Consider the following 21,392-nt stretch of genomic DNA (forward strand, 5'->3'; position numbering starts at 1 on the left):
GACAAGTTAGAGGACTGATTACATTTTATAGTAACAACAATGATTATGAATAGGTAGAATCAGCAAATTAAAATATTAATACATTTCCTGAAGTGGTCCAAACTTCAAATGTTTTGAATATTTAATTTTTGAAAAGAATCCACCTGTAGAATTATATACTATGCTATTAGGAGTTAACCAACTCTCTCCTGGCCTAATTTTTCCTTGTGCAAAAGGTCTGCTAAAGTAATTATACTGGCCTCTCTTTTTACTTGCTCTCTTAGGAGAAAAATTGATTATGTGATTGGCAAATTTTATGAGAAGGAACTGAGCATGCTCAGCTCTGTGCTTTCTGACATCTCTATTTGCATTCAGCCTATCCACAGAGGTATGCATTCCAATTTTTTTGCTTCCATATGTTTAGGAGCTTGTTCCTGTGGGGAAGGCCTATAGTTGTCTATCATGCTTGTGACTAGGTGGGTACATTGTTTAGTTAAGAGGAACATATTAGAAACTTCATTATAATCATGCATCCTGTGTTTTCCAATATCTGTTCAATAATAAAAATAATGTTTGATTTCCGTGTAAGTGACTTTTATGTCTATTCTCAATTGGCTCTGAAATCATGAAAGAAAAAAAAATTATCATCCTTTAAAATCCCAGCATGTAGGTTACTACGCAAAGCATGCATTCATGTGTGTGTGTGTATGTGTGTGTGTGTGTGTTGTGTGTATAATGGTAGAGGATTATTTACAAAAAACCATGAGTAGTTTAAAGAATTCAAGAGCAGTTCTGATACTGCTTGGTTTTCCCTTTCTCACTGACTTTGAAACCAAATGCACACATCATTTGTAAAACTACCACATATTTTTCCCAGCAACAACTGAAAATAGTGAACCTTACATTTGCCAGTGTATTCTCACAGCCTTGTTGAGTGCATCCTGTCAAAGCTAGAAGTGACCTTTTTCATTAATAACACAGAGAACATCTGAAGAGGTTCTCACTGTTTGTGATGAATTCCCGCAGAATTCAGTTTAATGAAGACATTCGTCTCAATGCACTTGTGTGGCAGTCACATATCTCTAAAATAATAGCTGAGACCCTGCTATTAATCCAAACAGGATTCAGGTGTACCAAACTTTTAAAATATCATGTTTGTTAAAAGGGTTTATGACTCCATTACTTTTTCGGTTTGACAAGATTTACCCTATAACAAATATGTAGATATTCCCAGCCCTTACAGATACACTACATGAACAGATCATAAAGTGGAAAAAAAAAATGCTGTCACATTTTTTCTCAGGCCAAAAATAGTCTTTTTAGTCATCCATTTAATTCATTCATTTGTGCATTTATTCAGATATTGCATGTTTATTATGGTCAAGCACTATGCTATATACTTAGGAAATAAAAAGGTCATTATGGAGTAGGTTGACAGAAAATAATTGCAAGTATTATAGCATAATATAAGTTGTATAAAGACATGTACAAATTAGTTTGGGAACAGAAAAGAGTGGGGTGATTTTCTTCAGCCAGAGGAGCCTGGAAAGGTTTCCAAAAATGGTGAATTGCTATACCATCTTGAGCTTTGCAATCTCATAATTAAATATTCATGTCAATTATATTTTGACCAAAGGGCAATGATATAAACAGATACTCTAGTGAAGATTTGTATAAGATTTTGATCATGTTGAATTTGTCTGTATTAAGTATCATGAAAAACATAATGAATAAAAAGAGTTATCAAAAAACAGTGGGGAACAGGAGTAAGACTGTATTTTATTCCATTTAGTATAATGTTTGGTCCCCACAAATGTGCCTTGGAAAAGATCACAGAGAAATAGAAGGGTAGAAATTAGTTATTTTTTGGTAATAAAATAATCTGGTTTAGAAACTAGTTTTTTTTTTTCAGAACTCCAAGTCTAATTTGCCTACTTAGTAGCAGAATTAATTGGTGAGCTATGCTATTTGAAATTAGTGGTTAATTAGTTCATATAACAGTTATTGAACACTTACTACATACTATATATAAAAGAATGCACTAGATCTATGCAGTGGTAAAAAGTAAAATTCTTACAGTGATGAGGCTGATAACATGAACGGATGGATCTGGCTGGCTTTTACACAATAGAGAGTGGTGAAGCCTATGATATAATGCATAATATATTCTGTTTATTAATCAATTATAATATTGTTGATTATAACTTTTGAAATTGAGTACTTAATTTTTTGTTTTCATTCTTTCTTGATACTGTAAACGAGGTATTTAATGTCTTATTAGCATAAATTTGGCTATATCATTGTAATTTTTTTCACATAGTATTTTTCTCTCCTTTTTTCTTTGTCAGTCTAACTAGATCTTTGTCCACTTTATCTTTCCAAAGAACAAGCTTTGTTTCATTATTATTTATTATTTTTCATTATTACTTATTATTTCTTTATTATTTTTCTGTTTTCAGTTTCATTGCTTTCTGTTCTTATTTTTATTATTTCCTTCTTTCTGCTTGCTTTGGGTAAATTTTTTCTCCTAGTTTCTTAAGACGGGGTCATAGATTATTGGTGTGAAACCTTTCCTGTTTTCTAATGTAGTCATTTGAGGATGTGAGTTTCTCTTCCATAACTGCTTTAGATGTGTTCCACAAATTGTGATATGTTGTATTTTCGTTTTCATTCAATTCTGTGTATTTTTTGTTTCCCTTGAGACTTACCCTTTGACTCATGAATTATCAAGTGTGTTATTTCCACATTTGGAAATTTGCTTATCTTTCTATTATTGATTTAGTTCATAAAGTTTTATTCCATTTAAGAACACATCTTGTATGATTCAATTCTATTACATTTGTTAACATTTATTTTATGGCCCAAGGTATGGCCTATCTTGGTGAATGTTTCATGAACACTTGAAAACAATGCATATTCTATTGTTGTTCAGTGCAGTGTTCTGTAAATGTCAATTAGACAATTAAATTTTCTTTTTTTTTTTTTTTTTTTTTTTTGAGACGGAGTCTCGCTCTGTCGCCCAGGCTGGAGTGCAGTGGCGCAATCTCGGCTCACTGCAAGCTCCGCCTCCCGGGTTCACGCCATTCTCCTGCCTCAGCCTCTCCGAGTAGCTGGGACTACAGGCGCCCGCCACCACGCCCAGCTAATTTTTTGTATTTTTAGTAGAGACGGGGTTTCACCGTGGTCTCGATCTCCTGACCTCGTGATCCACCCGCCTCGGCCTCCCAAAGTGCTGGGATTACAAGCGTGAGCCACCGCGCCCAGCCGACAATTAAATTTTCTTAGTCAATGATGCTGTTAAGTTCTTCTATGTCCTTGCTGAATTTTTGTATAGTAGTTGTATCAATTGTTGAGAAAAGGGTCTTGGTATCTTCAACTATAATTGTGGATTTATCTATTTCTCTTTTCAGATTGATTAGTTTCTTCTTAATGCGTTTTGAAGCTCTGTTGCTTTGTGCATATATACATAGGCTTGTTATGTCTTCTTGATGGATTGACCCTTTTATCATTATGTCCCTGTTTGTCACTGCTAATTTTATTTTCTCTAAAGTTGACTTTATCTGAGCTAATATAGCTCTTCTTGCTCTGTCCAGATTAATATTTACATGGTGTATTTTTCCCATTCTTTTACTTTCAATCTATCTATATCATTATACTTGAAGTGAATTCCTTATAGATAGCATATAGTTGGGTGATAGTTTTTGTTCAGCTGGTTTTTGTCCATTCTATTCTGCCAACCATTGTATTTTAATTGCTATATATAGGCCAAATAATTACATTTAATGTAATTATTAATTGGTTAGGGCTTAAGTATGTCATTTTATTTTTTGTTTTTTGTTTGTTCCCTGTTTTTTACTCCTCTGTTTTATGTTTCTTGTCTTACTGCAGGCTACTAGAACTTTTTTTAGAATTCTATTTTGATTTATCTGTAGTTTTAGAGTGTATCTTTTTGTATAGATATTTTAAAGGTTGCCCTAGGTATTACTTTATACATATGTAACTTATCACAGTCTTTTTGTGTCAGCATTTTGCCAGTTTGAGGAAAGTATAGAAACATTACCTCCACTTAGGTTCCTTTACTCTTCCCCCTTTATAATTATTTTAAATCTTTCTTTTATATACACTGAGAAGCACATCAGGTAATGTTAAAATTTTGCTTCAAAGCTATTCTATTTACCCCATGTTTATACTTTACATTGTTGTTTCTTCATTCTTGATGTTCCAATTTTCTTTCTTTTATCTCCTTTATGTTTGAAAAACTTTATTTAAACTTAGGATAGGTCTACTGGGACCTACCCTTCACCTGGGAATGTTTTCCTTCACCTGGGAATGTCTTTTGATTTCCTCTTTATTTTCCTGAAGGATATTTTCACTTGAAAGAAGATTCTGGGTTAAGAGGTCTTTTCTTTTAACGCTTGAACAATGTGTATCATTTCTTTCTGGCCTTCATGGTTTCTGATGAGAAACGTACTGTCATTTGAATCCTTGCTCCTCTGCAAGTAGTGCTTCATTTCTCTCCAGCTACTTTCACGATGGTTTTTTGTTTGGTTGGTTGATGGTGGTTGTTGTTGTTGTTTGATCTTCAGTTGTCTAAAGTGTGATTAAAATGTGTCTAGGCATGACCTTTTTGAGGTTTACCACATTTAAGGCTCACTTACCTTATTAAATTTCACCAAATCTGAGGAGTTTTTAGCCATTATTTACTTGAATACATTTTCTTCCCCAGACTCTTCCTTCTCTCTTTCCAGAAATCCAATGTATGAATGTTAAATATGTCATTTCTGTGTTCTAGGTCACTCCTGCTCTGTTCATTTTTTTTTCATTCAATTTTCTTTCTATTGTTTAGATTGGGTGATTTCTATTTTTCTAACTTCAAGTTCTCTGATTTTTTTTATGTCCTATTCATTCTGCCATTGAGTTCATCCAGGGAGAGTTTTTTAAATTGTGTTTTTTCAGTTCTAAAGTCTCCGTTTTATTCTTCTTTACATCTCGTGTTTCTTTTCTGAGACTTTCTATCTTTTAATGCACTTCAGGTATATTCACAATTGCTTTTTAAAGCATTTTTACAATAATTGCTTTGAAATCCTGTCAGATAATTCCAGTCTTTCTGTATTTTCTTGTTGGCATTGGTTGATTGTCTTTTCTAATTCAAGTTGAGATTTTTTTGGTTATTTGTATGATGAGTGATTTCAATTGTACCCCGATATTTTGGATTTAATGTTATGAGACTGTTTCCTCCTTAATCTTTTTTGAAGGCAGTCATCCTGTTTAGGTTTGCATTTGTTAAATGTAGAAAATACAGTACACTACACTTTTTGAAATCTTGTTTTAGCATTGTTTCACTTTTCTATTCAAAGAGCCTCTCTGAGAAGCCCTGCAGACTTTCGCTCCTTAATTGTTCACTTTAAAATTAGGAAAGTAGGGAGAACTACCACTTGTTGATTTACTCCTCATTTAACTTTTAATATCTCCTCTTCTTTCAAGATCTACAAATATTTTATTATTTATCTTCTCCCACTGAAGGCTCATCCAGGCCATTTTTCTCTCTTACCTAGTCCAGCTATATTGTCAGCAGCTAATTAGAATACAGATATTTAGCTTTTTATAGTCTCACAAATCTTTCTGAGATGTAAAATCTTGTAGCTTTGAGGCTCTCTCACCATAAGTACTCAGTCTGGAGACAGCCCGAGGTTCCAACTCTCTGTCTCAGTTCCTCCTTTTCCATAGCTGTACCATTTTTCCTGCAGGGTTCCTAAACCGCCTTCCAGATGGGCTGTGTATTCTCACACCCAATTTAGCAACAGCCGCTATCAATCAACTTATGCAGGCTGTTCCTCCTGAAGAGTGATATAATGGCTTCTAAGTATTAGACAAAACTTCTACTTTTGAGCATTGTGAGGTTATTCAACTGGCAAAACAAATCAAAGTTAAATAACTTTCCCATCTATACCTAGGCTCTAGGCTCTAGAGGAGGAGTGCCAATGGAGCTTTGAGAAACGAGGTAGGAGGAGAGAAAATTAGAACCCCAGATTGTCTATGGAGTAGGGACTTAGAGTGAGATAGGCCAAAGGCCCCTGAAAAGTTCTAAACCCTGAAAAGGTTTGGGGAGCATTAAAAAGTTAGTTAAATGTATACACTCTAGTTAATGAGTGACAACATGGCTAGACCAAGTGGGATGTGAAAATGGCCTGGGACAGCTATGGGAAAGGGAAAACGGTAAAATAATTGTTGAACTTGAAAAAAGAAGCAATAGCAAACATTAAGTGATAAGAATAGTAAACGAACAAATAGCCAGTATCTTTGTTTCCTTAATTTTAAAATGGAAAGTGAAGTCAGCCAAACTATGTGCTGGGCTTCTCAGAGAGGCTGTTTGTATAAGAAATGAAAAAATGCCAAAACAAGATTTTTAATACTGTGGCATATTTTAATTGTTTACATGGAACAAATTAATAGTCTTGACATCAAAACAGGGACAATGTAATTATGTTCTTTGCAAGAAACTTCTAGATTTTCTCTTTTAAGCAATGAATGCCTGTGATGTAGTTTTCTCAGTTTAAAGTATTAATATATGAGGAGTATTCCCTTCTTTCAGACCCGACTGTGTAGCTTTCGGATAAAGTATGTAACCTTAATAGGAAATGGAAGCCTTTTTCATGGGAAGCTTGGGCCAGAGAGGAACTCCTCCCACCCATCTGGCCTCACAGGTAATGTGCTGAACAAGGTGAGCCTGCTCCTCCTCACTGTTATTCATGAGGGAACTTGTTTTAACTGTGCTTCTCTCATTAGGCAGATCAGTTGCCAGAGGGAGGCCTAGCACATGAGTAAATAAACTCCTATATGGAACTTGGCCTACCACCTCAAACCTGTTTTCAGGCCGGCTATGTGACAGACAGTAGGAAGATAGCAGGAATCAGAGGAAAGGGAAATATTTTTCTGTGAGCGGGAATCAAGGACCTAGGTACCTAACAAGCTGAGGGAATGAGGCCTCTGATATCTGTGCCTCAGAGATGGATGTGTAATTGTGGGCATGCAGTGAGTCTGTTGGCTTGTACAGCAGCTATGTGTGTCTCTGTCTTTGTTGTCTCTTCTGCATTTTGTCTCTATCCCACAGAGATCTCAATAGCTGGCCTCTGCTCAGCTCAGCCCACTTTCTGTGCCTCTTCCTGTTCTCTCATCTTGTTTATGCTAGTGGGTCTGGTTATTTGATCAAGGAGCTCTAGGAAAAATCTATTTCTTTATCAAACCCCAAATTTTCTCAGAGGCAATCTCTCTTTTCCACTCTGAGGGACTCTTTAGTCTCTTACAGTCTCTGTCCTGCTTCTTATCAAATCTGGCTTTCAGAAGATCTGATAAGCCTGCTTGCACTCAGGAGACACAAGTGTGCCATTCCCTTCCCAAAGTTTTTGCATCTTAAGAAGCAACAAAGTTTCATGTCAAATCAAGCACTCTCTAATTGTGCAATTTCAAGCACCAATAGAAAGAGAGACTCTCTTTGGAAGAGTTTATTGGGTGTTTCTGTGTGTTTGGAATTTTAATTTAATAAATAAGCCATCATTTTCTTTATCTATAAAATATAGATTACACTAATACCTACACAAAAGGAAATTTAGGGCTTAAAGTGAGATAGTGCATATGCCTAGCCCAGTGCTACATACAAAAGTCTGTGGTAAATATCATTTGCTGCTGTGGCTGTTAGTATTCAGCTGTGCCTCTATTATAGGCCCTGGGCTAGGCAATGAAGACCACTGGATACAATAACAACAAAACAGTTTTCCAGCTTAAAGAGAAATAATTTGTATTTGGACAGCTTAGTTTACTCTTCCCCAAAAATGTTGTCTTATGTATTAACTCACCCAACTCTCTTATTCTCCCCATTCCCTCCCAATTTCTTTTCACATTTTCTTAATCTCCAAGAGACAAGGAGATTCCAAGTACTTGCCAAAGGTCCACATCTAGATTGAAACAGGTGTTTTTTTTAGGTGAACATGAGTTAAAGGTATGTATATCACAGCAAAATACACTCAAAACAAAACATCCTCACCGAATTACTGAACTCAAGGCTGTGGGAGAGGAAGGCCAAAGAAGCCGAGAAAACCTCCTCAATGTTTTTTACTTAAAGCATGCATGTGAGTTTGGATTCAGAAAATATTATCTCTGTAAATGTAATATGCTAATGGGAAGTGATTAAAAGCTGTTTCTTAAAACTGAGGTATTATTCATATTGTCACATTGGAAGAGCCGTGTGTGTGTTTGTGTGTGTGTATTCAAGTGGAGTGGAGGTTAGTAGAAGGATACTCAGGATGAGTAGTTAGTAAAATAAGCTCTATGTTGCAGTATATCTTCTATAAAAGTGAGCACTTAATTAATTCAAGAGCACACCTGTCATTTTAATTACGATTCTGTCAGTAAATTTTAGTGCCCGTGAGAGGTACTGAAGTGGAATTGCATTTCACCTTCTCTGGCACAACAAAGGAAGACAAACTCCATTGACTCTACCCCTCTTTGCCACCATATGGAACCTGAATACCAGAATCTAGGATTCTAACTGAGTGATCTGTTCCTACTTGTTTCACAGTTTTTTTTGCCATTGTGAAGGGATCTATTCTATTTAAAGGTTAACTGGTTATTGCTACAATATACCACTACATTTCCATGACTTATTTTGGTGAACTTAGATTTGATATTCTCCCAAAGCTCACTCTCTCGCTGTGGCGCCTTGAGAGTGGAAAGTGACCATGATGGCAACAACAAAGCCAGAGGAGAAGACTGCAGGAGGAAAGCAATGTTCTAGCAAATGTGGGGCAGAGACGTCTGCATTCTTCAGTGCGACAGTGGAGAAGCTCTGGGAATTCAGCACCACTGGGACTGGAAAGTAGTGACAGTGGGTCTTTGCTACAGAAATCCCTCCCACCTCCCTAACCCCATCCCCAAACACATATACACATAGAGATACGGGAGGCGGGTAGGGAAGTGCTGGGTGGTGAAAGGCAGGGTCCCAGGCAAGGGCTTCACCCTCGGGCCTCTGCCCACAGACCTAGATGAACACAGGCACTCCCGTTTTCATGCCCAAGAGTTGCATTTTCCAAGACCACCGTGGCCCGCCACACCCCCCATCCTGTGCCTTTAAAAAGCCCGAGACCCTAGGAGGCACACACTTAAGCTGGACATCAAGAGGAACACACCAGCAGAAGAATGCACAGGTGGCTAGATGTCGAGAGGAACAGGGGAGTGGAAAAGCACACCAACAGGCACCGGCAGACGTCAGCGGGCCATTGACTGGCGGAAGGACTCGGACACCAAGGGGAATTTGGCTGGGGTGGTCAGAGGAGAGGCCAGCCACCGAGCAGCCCGACTCCAGGGGAAAGCCACCTTCCCACTTCGTACCCCTTCTAGCTCCCCATCCATCTGCTGAGAGCTACTTCCACCATTCAGTAAAACCTTGCACTCATTCTCCAAGCCCATGTGTGATCTGATTTTTCCAGTACACCAAGGCAAGAGCCCCGAGATACAGAAAGCCCTCTGTCCTTGCAATGAGGCAGAGTCTAACTGAGCTGATTAACGCAAGCCGCCTACAGACTGCAAAACTAGAAGAGCACACTATAACACACGCCCACTGGGGTTCAGGAGCTGTAAACATTCACCCCTAGATGCTGCCGTGGAGTCAGAGCCCACGCTCTCTGTTTGTGTGCCTGCTCCAGCTAGGGGTTTTGAGCAGCGGGGCACGAAGAAGTGAGCCACTCCCACATCGCTCACCCTGCAAGTGGGGACAAGGGAACTTTTCCTGTTTCCGTAGTGTGATTGGCCACGGTTCCTGGCTGTGTGGTGGCTTCTGGCTCTAGTTCTCCTGCCCTGTCGCAAATTCTGTGAACTGGCTAATATCCTTTAATATGTTCCTTTTAAAAAATTTAAACCGATCCCAGTTCCCTACCTAGTCTCTATGAACTGCTGTAATAGTTAAAAAATTAATAGGTTATATGCACTGACATGGAATGCCCAAAACATTGTGATAAAAGCAAAATGCAGAATCAGAAAACAAAATGGCAATTTCTTCGTGTGTGTGTATGTATGTGTATATATATATATATTTAGTATGTATATATACACACACATATATACATATACACACATATACACATATATACACACGTGTGTATGTATATACACACATACATATATACACACATGTATACATATATAATATATATATTTGTAAATGCAAAGAGAACCTCTGAGAGAAAACAAACTTAACTGATATAACTGATAATAGTGGCAATCTCTGGCAGGGGAGTGGGAATAGGAGGTGGAATGGGAGAAATACACCTAGACTTGTGTCTTTTACTCTTTATATTTTTTCTTGAATTTTTATAAGACGATGCTTTCAAATATTGATTATATACTCAACACAGCAAAACAAAATGAACAGAACAATCAGCAGGCTAGAGTGTAGCAAACAGAGAACAGGAGTTGCCAGCTCATTTTCAGCTCGATTCTATTCAATTAATGTTATAAGCACCACCCGTGTGCTGAATATATCATAGATGAAAATGAATAAGAAAGGACCCCACCACTCTCCATGGACTAGATAAGCAGATACACAAACAGATGAAGACCATATAATGTTCTAAGTGGAAGGATAGCAACACAGAGAGTTTTTGTGGGGAGCCCCTAGAAGGATCCTCCTAACCCGCTTGATGAGTTATTCTCTCTAGGTAAGGGATTCATATTTTATTTTTTATTGAGATACAATATTCGTACATTTATGGGGTACATATAATTTTTGCTACGTGCATAGAATGTGTAATGATCAAGTCAGGATATTTAGGGTATCCACCACTCAAGTATTTATTATTTCTATGTGTTGAGAGCATTTCAAGTCCTCTTTTCTAGCTATTTTGAAATATATGAATCATTGTTGTTAATTATAGTCATCCTACTCTGCTACCAAACATTGGAATTCATTTCTTCTGTCCCATATGTTTGTACACATTAAGGAATCTCTCTTCATTTCCCTACTTGACCCTTCCCAGACACTGATATCTGTCATTCTACTCTCTGCCTCCATGAGATCAACTTCTTTAGCATCTACATATGAATGAGAACATGCAATATTTGTCTTTCTGTGCCTGGCTTATTTCACTTAACATAATGACCTCCAGTTCCATCTATATTGCAGCAAATGACAGGACTTCATTCTTTTTTATTCTTTTCATTCTTTTCATGACCATACAGTATTCCATTGTATATATATACATATACACCACTTTTTCTTTATCCATTTATCCATTGATGGACACTTAGGTTGATTCCACATCTTTATTTTTTTTCATATACCTGCTGGCTATTTGTATGTATTCTTTTGAGAAATGTCTATGCGTGTCCTTTGCCCACTTTTTAATGGACAGGAGTTGTTGGTTGTTTGGTTTTTACATAGTGATTTGTTTGAGTTTCTTATATTTTTTGGATATTAGTCACTTTTCATATGAATAGTTTGCAAACATTCCCTCCCATTAATCCTCCCTCTTCACTCTGTTGATTGTTTCCTTTGCTGTGCAGAAGCCTTTTAGCTTAATATAGTTCATTTCATCTACCTTTGTTTCTCTTGCCTGGGCTTTTGAAGTCTTTGTCATAAAATCTTTGCCTAGACCAATGTCCTGAAGTGTTTTTCCTATGTTTTCTTCTGGTATTTTTAGTTTTGGATCTTAAATTTAAGTTTTAATCCATCTTGAGTTGGGTTTTGTATGTGCTAAGAGATAGGGGTCCATTTTCATTCTTCTGCATATGGATATCCCATTTTCCCAGCACCATTTATTGAAGAAAGTGTCTTTTCCCCAATGTGTGTTCTTGGCACCTTTGTCAAAAATCCGTTGGCTGTATATATGTGGATTTATTTCTGTGTTCTCTATTCTGTTTCATTGGTCTATGTATTTGTTTTTATACTAATACTATGCTGTTTTAGTTAGTTTTCATACCAATGCCGTGTTGTTTTGGTTACGATAGACTTTTAATGTATTTGGAAGACAGGTAATGTGATGCCTCCAATTTTGTTCTTTTTGCTAAGAATCGCTTGGCCGTTCATGCTTTTATTTGGTTCCATACACATTTTAGGATTTTTTTTCTATTTCTGTTAAAAATGACATTGTTATTTTGATAGAGATTGCATTGAATCTGTATATTGCTTTGGGTAGTACGGTAATTAAACAATATTAGTTTTTTTTATCTGTGAGCATGGGATGTTTTTCCATTTGTTTGCCTCCTCTTCAGTGTTTTTCGGAAGTGTTTTATAGATGTCTTTCACCTCCTTGGTTAAATGTATTCCCAGGTAATTTTTTATAGCTATTGTAAATAGGATTACATTCTTTTAAATTTTTATTTACTTTTTGGTTTCTCAATTTTTTTTTAATACATGGGGGGGGTCTTACTATTTTGCTCAGGCTGGTCTTGAACCCCTAGCCTTAAGCAATCCTGCTGCCTCAACCTTCTTACTAGCCAGGATTGCAGGTATAAGCCAATGTGCCCAGCTGAGATTGCCTTCTTGACTTAATTCTCAGCTAATTCATTATTGGTGTATACAAATGCTACTGATTTTTATATGTTGATTTTGTATCCTGCAACTTTATTGAGTGTATTTATCAGATCCAAGAGTTTTTTTGGTAGAGCGTTTAGGTTTTTTAAGATTTAAGATCAATTCATCTGAAAAGAGGAACAACTTGATTTCCTTTTTTTCCGATTTGGATGCTTTTTATTTCTGTCTTTTGCATGATTGCTCTGGCTAGGATTTCCAGTATTATGTTGAATAGAAGTGGTGAAAGTGGGCATCCTTATCTTGTTTCAGTATTTAGAAGAAAGGCTTTCAGCTTTTCACCATTCAGTATGTTAGCTGTGTGTTTGTCATATATGGCCTTATTTGTTGAGGTATGTTTCTTCTATGGCTAGTTTATTGAGAGTTTTTATCATGAAGTAATGTTGAATTTTATTAAATGTTTCTTCTGCATGTATTGAAATGATCATATGATTTTTGCCCTGCATTTGGTTGTTGTGATGTATCATATTTATTGATTTGCATATGTTGAACCATCTTTGCATCCCTGGGATAAATCTCACTTGATAGTATTGTGTTATCTTTTTAATGTTCTCTTGGATTTGGTGTGCTAGAATTTAGTTATGGATTTAGTTATGGATTTTTCTATGTTCATCAGGGATATTGGCCTGAAGTTTTCTGTTTTGGTTGCATCTTTGTCTGGTTTTGGTATTATGGTAATACTGGTCTTACAGAATGAGTTAGGGAGAATTCCCATCTCTTCAATTTTTTGGAATAGTTTGAGGAGAATTGATTTTAGTTCTTCTTTGTAAGTTCAGTAAAATTCAGCAGTAAATCCATCTGGTCCCAGCCTTTTCTTTGTTGGGAGACTGTCTAGCTGATTCAATTTCATTACTAATTTCTGGTCTGTTCAGGTTTTCTATTTGTTTCTGATTCAATCTTGATAGGTTGTATGTGTTCACGAATTTATCTATTTCCTCTAGGTTTTCCAGTTTGTTAGCATATAGTTGTTCATTATATTCTCTGATGATCATATGTATTTCTGTGGTATGAGTTGCAATGTATCCTTTTTTGTTTCTGATTTTATTTGGGTCTTTTCTTGATTAGTCCAGCTAGTGGTTTATTGATTTTGCTTATCTTTTCAAAAAACCAACTTTTTGTTATCCTTCATATTTCTTTATTTAATTTAGTTCTACTCAGATCTTTATTATTTATTTACTTTTGATAATTTGAGGTTTGGTTTGTTCTTGCTTTTCTAATTACTCGAGGTGCATCATTAGATTATTTGAAATATTTCTACATTTTTCAAATTTTTAATGTATTTTTTGTGGGTACATAGTAGGTGTATATATTTATGGAATACATAAGAAATTTTGATACAGGTATGCAATGCCTCATAATCACATAGAGTAAATGGGATATTTATCAAGCATTTATCTTTTCTGTTACAAACAATCCAATTATATTATTTTAGTTATTTTAAAATGTACAACTAAATTATTATTAACTATACTCGCCCCACCCTCTTGTGCTATCAAATACTAGGTCTCATTCACATTCTCTAATTACTTTTTTTGTACCTATTAACCATTTCCACTTCCCCACTACCCCCCAACTCACCTTCCCAGCCTCTGATAATATCCTTCTACTCTATTTCCATGAATTCAATTGTTTTCATTTTTAGCTCCCACAAATAAGTGAGAACATGCAAAGTTTATCTTCCTATGCCTGGCTTATTTTACTTAACATGATGACCTCCAGTTCCATTCATGTTGTTGCAAATGACAGCATCTCATTCTTTTTATGGCTGAATAGTACTCCATTGTATATATGTACCACATTTTCTCTATCCATTGATCTTTTGATGCACACAGGTTGCTTCGAAAGCTTGGCTATTGTAAATAGTGCTGCAATAAACATGGGAGTGCAGGTTTCTCTTTCATATACTGATTTCCTTTCTTTTGGGTATATACCCAGCAGTGAGATGGCTGGATCATATGGTAGCTCTTTTTACTTTTTTTGAGGACCCTCCAAATTGTTCTCCATAGTGGTGACATTTATTTATTTTCCCACCAACAGAGGACAAGGGTTCCCTTCTCTTCACATCCTTGCCAGCATTTGTTACTGTCTTTTGAATATTTAAAAATTTATTTTGTGACCTACTATATGACTCATCCCTGAGAATGATACATGTGCTGAGAAGAATGTATTCTGCAGCCACTGAAATAAATGTTCTGTAAATATCTATTAGGTCCATTTAGTCTATAGTGCAGATTAAGTCTGATATTCGTTTGTTGACATTCTGTCTGGAAGATCTGTCCAATGCTGAAAGGCTGAAATGAGGTAAAATGATATCCCATTATTGTTTTAATTTGCATTTCTCTGATAATCAGTGATGTTGAACATCTTTTCGTATACCTGTTTGCCATTTGCATGCCTTCTTTTGAAAAATGTCTATTCAGATATTTTGCCCATTTTTAAATCAGATTATTAGATTTTTTCCAATAGAGTTGTTTTAGCTCCTTATAAATTCTGATTATTAAACTCTCATCAGATGGGTAGTTTGCAGATATTTTCTCCCATTCTGTGGGTTGTCTCTTGACTTTGTTAATTGTTTCCTTTGTTATGCAGAAGCTTTGATCCAATTTGTCCGTCTTTGCTTTGATTGCCTGTGCTTGTAGGGTATTACTCAAGAAACTAATGCCCAGTGCAATGTCTGGGAGAATTTCTCCAATGTTTTCTTTTAGTAGTTTCATAGTTTGAGGTCTTATATTTAAGTCTTTAATTCATTTTGGTTTGATTTTTGTATAAGGCAAGAGATAGAAGTCAAGTTTCATTCTTCAGCATACGAATATCTAGTTTTCCAAACACCATTTATTGAAGAGATTGTTCTTTCCCCAGTGTATGTTCTTGAAACCTTTGTTGAAAATGAGTTCACTATAGGTGTATGGATTTATTTCTGGGCTTTCTATTCTGTTTCATTGGTCTAGGTATCTGTTTTTAATGCTAGTACCATGCTGTTTTTGTTACTATAGCTCTGCAGTATAATTTTTTTTTTTTTTAGATGGAGTCTTGCTCTGTCACCTAGATTGGAGTGCAGTGGGGCAATCTCAGCTCTCTACAACCTCTGTCTCCTGGGTTCAAGCAATTCTCCTGCCTCAGCTCCCATGTAGCTGGGATTACAGGCATGTGCCACAACACCCAGCTAATTTTTTTGTGTTTTTAGTAGAGACGGGATTTCGCCATGTTGGCCAGGCTGGTCTCAAGCTCCTGACCTCAGGTGATCCACCTGCCTCAGCCTCCCAAAATGCTGGGATTACAGGTGTGAGCCACCATGCCTGGCCAGTATAATTTGAAGTTAGTTACTGTGATTCCTCCAGTTTTCTTCTTTTTATTTAGGATAGCTTTGGCTATTTTGTAGTTTTTGTGGTTCCATGTAAATTTTAAGATTGTTTTTCCTCTTTCTGTGAAGAATGTAATTGGTATTTTGACAAGGATTGCATTGAATCTCTAGATTGCTTTGGGTAGTATAGACATTTTAACAATACTTACTCTTCTAATCCATGATCATGAAATATCTTTTTATTTCTTGTGTCCTCTTCAATTTCTTTCATCAGTTTTTTATAGTTTTCATTATAGAGATCTTTCACTTCTTTGCCTAAGTATTTAATTTTATTTGTAGCTATTGTAAATGGGATTATTATTTTACTGATTTCTTCTTCAGATTGCTTGCTGTTGGCATATAAAAATGCTACTAATTTTTACATGTTAATTTTGTATCCTGCAACTTTACTGAATTTGTTTATTAGCTCTAATAGTTGTGTGTGCAGAGTCTTTAGCTTTTTCCAAACATGAATTAATATCATTTGCAAACAAGGATAATTTGACTTCTTCATTTACAATTTGGATGCCCTTTATGTCTTTCCCTTGTCTGATTGCTCTAGCCAAGACTTCAAGTACTATGTTGAATAACAGTGGTGAAAGTGGGCATCATTGTCATGTGCCAGATCACAAAAGGAAGTTTTTCAGTTTTACCCCATTCAGTGTCATACTAGCTGTGTGTCTCTTGTATATGGCTTTGAGTAGGTTGATGTATATTACTTGTATACCTAGTTTTTTGAGCATTTTTATCATGAAGGGATGTAGAATTTTATCAAATGCTTATTCAGCATCAATTGACATGATCATATGATTTCCTCTTTCATCCTGTTGATATGATGTATCATATTGATTTATTTGTGTATATCAAACCATCCTTGCATCCCTGGGATAAATCCCACTTGGTTAAGAGAAGTAATCTTTTTAATGTGTTGTTGAATTCAGTTTGCTGTTATTTTGTTGAGAATTTTTGCATCAGTATTCATCAGGTATATTGGTCTATGGTTTTCCTTTTTTGTTGTGCCTTTGTTTGGTTTTGGTATCAGGGAAATACTGGCCTCATAAAATAAGTTTGGAAGTATTTCCTCTTCCTCCATTTTTTGGAATAGTTTAAGTAGGATTGCTATTAATTCTTCTTTAAATGTTTGGTAGAATTTAGCAGTGAAGCCATTAGGTCTGAGTTTTTCCTTGCTGGGAGACATTTTATTATGACTTTGATCACATAACTTGTTATTAATCTGTTTAGGTTTTGGATTTCTTTATGTTTCAATATTGGTAGGTTGTGTCTAGAAATTTATTCATTTCTTCTAGATTTTCCAATTTATTGGCATATAGTTGTTCATGGTAGCCACTAATGATCCTTTGAATTTCTATATCAGTTGTAATGTTTGTTTTTTCATCTCTGATTTTATTTATTCTCTCTTTTTTTTCTTTATCAGTCTGGCTAACGGTTTGTCAATTCTTTTTATCTTTTCAAAAAACAAACTTTTAGTTTTGATAATCTTTTATATTGTTTTCTTCATTTCAATTTCATTTATTCCTGCTCTAATTTTTATTATTTCTTTTCTCCTGCTAAGTTTGGGTTTGGATTGCTCTTGCTTTTCTAGTTATTTAAGATGGATCATTTAGTTATTTATTTGAAGTTTTACTTCTTTTTTGATATAGGCACTTTTAGCTATAAACATCCCTCTTAGTACTGCTTACATTGTATCACATAGGTTTTGGTATGTTGTGTATCCATTATGATTTGTTTCAAGAAATTTTTCAATTTCCTTCTTAATTTCTTCATTGACTTCCTGGTCATTTAGAAGCATATGTTTCATTTCCAACCTGTTTATATAATTTCCAAAATCCCTCTTGTTATTGATGTCTAGTTCTGTTTCATTGTGGTCAGAGAAGATTCTTGATATTATTTTAATATTTTTGAATATTTTAAAATGTATTTTGTAACCTACAATATGGTCTATCCTTGAGAATGATACATGTGCTGAGAAAAAGAACATATTCTGCAGTCACTGGATAAATGTTCTGTTAATATCTATTAGGTCCATTTGGTCTATAGGGCAGATTAAGTCTGATGTTTCTTTGTTGATTTTCTGTCTGGAAGATCTCTCCAATGCTGAAAGTGGGATATTGAAATCTCTAGGTATTATTGTATCATGGTGTGGTCTATCTCTCTCTTTAGCTCTAGTAATATTTGCTTTATATATCTAGGTGCTCCAGTGTTGGGTGCATTTATATTTAAAATTCTCATATTCTCTTGCTGAATTGACCCCTTTATCATTATATAATGACCTTCTTTGTCTCTTCTTATTGTTTTTGACTTGGAATCTATTTTGTCTGATATAAGTGTAGCTACTCTTGCTTTTTTGTTTTGTTTTCATTGGCATGGAATATCTTTTTCCATCCACTTATTTTCAGTCTATGTGTGTCTTTATAGGCGAAGTGAGCTTCTTGTAGGTAACAAGTCATTGGATCTTGTTTTTTTTTTTTAATCCATTCTGCCACTCTCTGTCTTTTGATTGGGATTGGAGGGTTTAGTCCGTTTACATTCCATGTTTTTATTGATAAGTAAAGACTTACTCCTGCCATTTTGTTATTTGTTTTCTGCTTGTTTTGTGGTCTTCTCTTCTTTTTTTTCTTCCTTCCTGTCATCCTTTCGGTGAAAGTTATTTTTTCTGGTGGTATAATTTAATGTTTTGCTTTTTTGGTATGTGTATTCATTATATGTTTTTTGATTTGAGATTAAAGTGAGGCTTGCAAATACTATCTTATAACCCATTATCTTAAACTGATGACAATTTAACACTGATTACATAAACAAACAAACAGAAATAAAAAAACTAAAGAAACTCTACACTTTAATTTCCACTTTTTAACTTTTTGTTGTTTCTTTTTGTCTTATTGTGCTGTCTGTCTCTTAAAAGCTGTAGTTATCATTTTTTAATAGGCTCATCTTTTAGTCTTTCTACTTAAGAATAATTTATGCACCAAATTTAGTGTTATCATATTCTGTGTTTTTCTGTGTACTTACTATTACTAGTCAGTTTTGTACCTTCAGATGATTTCTTATTGCTCAGTAACATCCTTTTCTTTCTCATTGAACAACTCCCTTTAGCATTTCTCATAGGACAGGTCTGGTGTTGATGAAATCTCCCAGCTTTTATTTGTCTGGGATTTTATTTCTCTTTCAGGTTTGAAAGATATTTCGCCAGATATGCTATTCTAGGGTGAAAGTTTATTTCTTTCAGCACTTTAAAATGTCATGCCATTCTCTCCTGGCCTGTCAGGTTTCCACTGAAATGTCTGCTGAGAGATGTATTGGAGCTCCATAATGTGTTATTTGGTTTTTTTCTCTTGCTGCTTTTAGGAACTTTTATTTATCCTCGACCTTTGGGAGTTTTATTATTAAGTGTCTTGGAGGTAGTTTTGAGTTAAATCTACTTGGTGTTCTAGAACCTTCTTGTACTTGAATATTGGTATCTTTCTCTAAGTTTGGGATGTTCTCTGTTGTTGTCCCTTTGAACTTTCTATACCCACCTCTTTCTCCACCTCCTCTTTAAAGCCAAGAACTCTTAGACTTGCCCTTTTGAGGCTATTTTCTAGATCATGGAAGTGTCCTTCCTTCTTTATTTTGTCTCCACTGACTGTATTTTCAAATAGCCTATCTTCAAGTTCACCATTGTTTTTTCTTCTGTTTGACCAATTATGCTGTCAGGAGACTGATGCATTCTTCACTATGTCAATTGCATTTTCAACTCCAGAATTTTTCCTTTCATTCTTTAAAGTTCTTTCAATCTTTTTTTAAATTTATCTGATAGAATTCTGAATTCTTTCTCTGTGTTATCTTAAATTTCTTTGAGCTTTCTCAAAACAGCTATTTTGAATTTTTTGTCTGAAAAGTCACATATATCTATGTTTCTCCAGGATTGGGTCCTCATGCCCTGTTTAGTTCATTTGGTAAGGCCATGTTTTCTTGGATAGCCTTGATGCTTATCTTTCTTTGGTGTCCGGGCATTGAAAAGTTAGGTATTCATTGTAGTCTTTGTAGTATGGGCTTGTTCGTACCTATACTTGCTGAGAATGCTTTCCAGGTATTCAAAGGGACCTGTGAATTGTGATCTAAGCCTTATCTGCATTAGGGGCATGCCAAACCAAATAACACTGTGGTTCTTGCAGACTCATAGAGATTATGCCTTGGTGATCTTAAATTAGATGAAGAAGAATTTTGTGGATTACCATGCAGAGACTCTTGCTCTCAGCCCTTACTTTCTCCAAAATACATGGAGTCTCTCTCTCTCTCTCTCTGTCTGCTGAGGCACCTGAAACAGGATATGGTGATGCAAGCACCCCTGTGGCCACCACCACTGGGACTGCACTGGGGGAGACTTGGAGCTAGCACAGTCCTGTGTCTTGCCCAAGGCCTGCTGTAACCTCCACCTCGCTACCACCAATGTTTGCTCAAGGCCCAAGTGCTCTACAATCAGCAGGTGGTGAAGCCAGCCAGGCTTATATCATTCCCTTCAGAGCAGCAAGATCCCCCAGACCCCAGGTTGGTCCAGAGATGCTATCCAGGAGCCAGGGACTGCAATAAAAAACCTTAGAAATTTACCTGGTACTCTTGCTCTATTCTACTGTGGTTAAGCTGGCACTCAAACCATGAGACAAAGTCCTTCCCACTCTTTCCTCCCCTTTCCATAGGCAGAGGAGCCTCACCCCATGGCTACCACCACCACAGGCCCATGGTGAGTACTTCCAGGCTACTGACAATGTTCACTTAAGGCCCAAGTGTTCTTCAGTCAGCTTGTGAATACTGCCAGGTGTCAAACTCATCCTTCAAGGCAGTGGGCTCCCCTCTGGCCTAGGACAGTTCCAAAAATGCCATTCAAGAGCCAAGGCTTGGAATCAGGGACCCCAAGAGCCTACTTGTTGCTCTATCCCACTGTGGCAGGTGCAAGACAAAGTCCCCTTTACTTTCCCCTCTGCTTTTCTCAAGCAGAAGGATTATATCCCCATAACCACCACAGCTGGGACTATGTTGGATCTCATACGAAACCAGCACATGTCAGAGTCTCACCCAAGACCCATGGTATCACTGCTGGTTATTCTGGGCCCAAGGCCTCTTCAGTTAGAAGGTGCTGAATCCTGCTAGGACTAAATCCTTCCCTTCAAGGCAATAGATTCCCTTCTAGCCCAGGGTGTGTCCAGAAATGTTGTCTGAGAGCTAGGACCTGGAAAGGGGGCCTCACGACTGCCTGGTGCCCTATCTTGCTGTGGTTGAGCTGGTATCCAAGATGCAAGGCAAAGTCCTTTTTACTCTTCATTTTTCTCTCCTCAAGCAGAAGACACTGCACTGCCTGGGGCTGAGGGAGGGGGTGGCACAAGCACTCCCTTTGCTGCCCCAGCTGGTGTCTCACTAGGTCACTTGCCCCTCAACTCTGCTAGCTCCAACCCCAGCACAGCACTAGACTTGCCTAAGAATTGCAGTTCTTGTGTA

At 36.4% G+C, this 21,392-nt stretch overlaps 1 long non-coding RNA gene across 1 annotated transcript in view; it reads left to right on the forward strand.

Moving 5' to 3' along the window:
- Nucleotides 1-268: 268 nt before the first annotated feature.
- LOC115836936 overlaps nucleotides 269-21,392 on the forward strand; it is a 57,048-nt gene continuing 35,924 nt past the window's right edge. Inside the window, exons 1-2 of the long non-coding RNA XR_004031940.1 lie at nucleotides 269-367; nucleotides 6,572-6,683. This is a non-coding gene — a long non-coding RNA (uncharacterized LOC115836936). The remainder of the gene's footprint in view (nucleotides 368-6,571; nucleotides 6,684-21,392) is intronic.

This window comes from Nomascus leucogenys, chromosome 10 (genome assembly GCF_006542625.1).
Source record: "Nomascus leucogenys isolate Asia chromosome 10, Asia_NLE_v1, whole genome shotgun sequence".
Lineage (NCBI taxonomy): Eukaryota > Metazoa > Chordata > Mammalia > Primates > Hylobatidae > Nomascus > Nomascus leucogenys.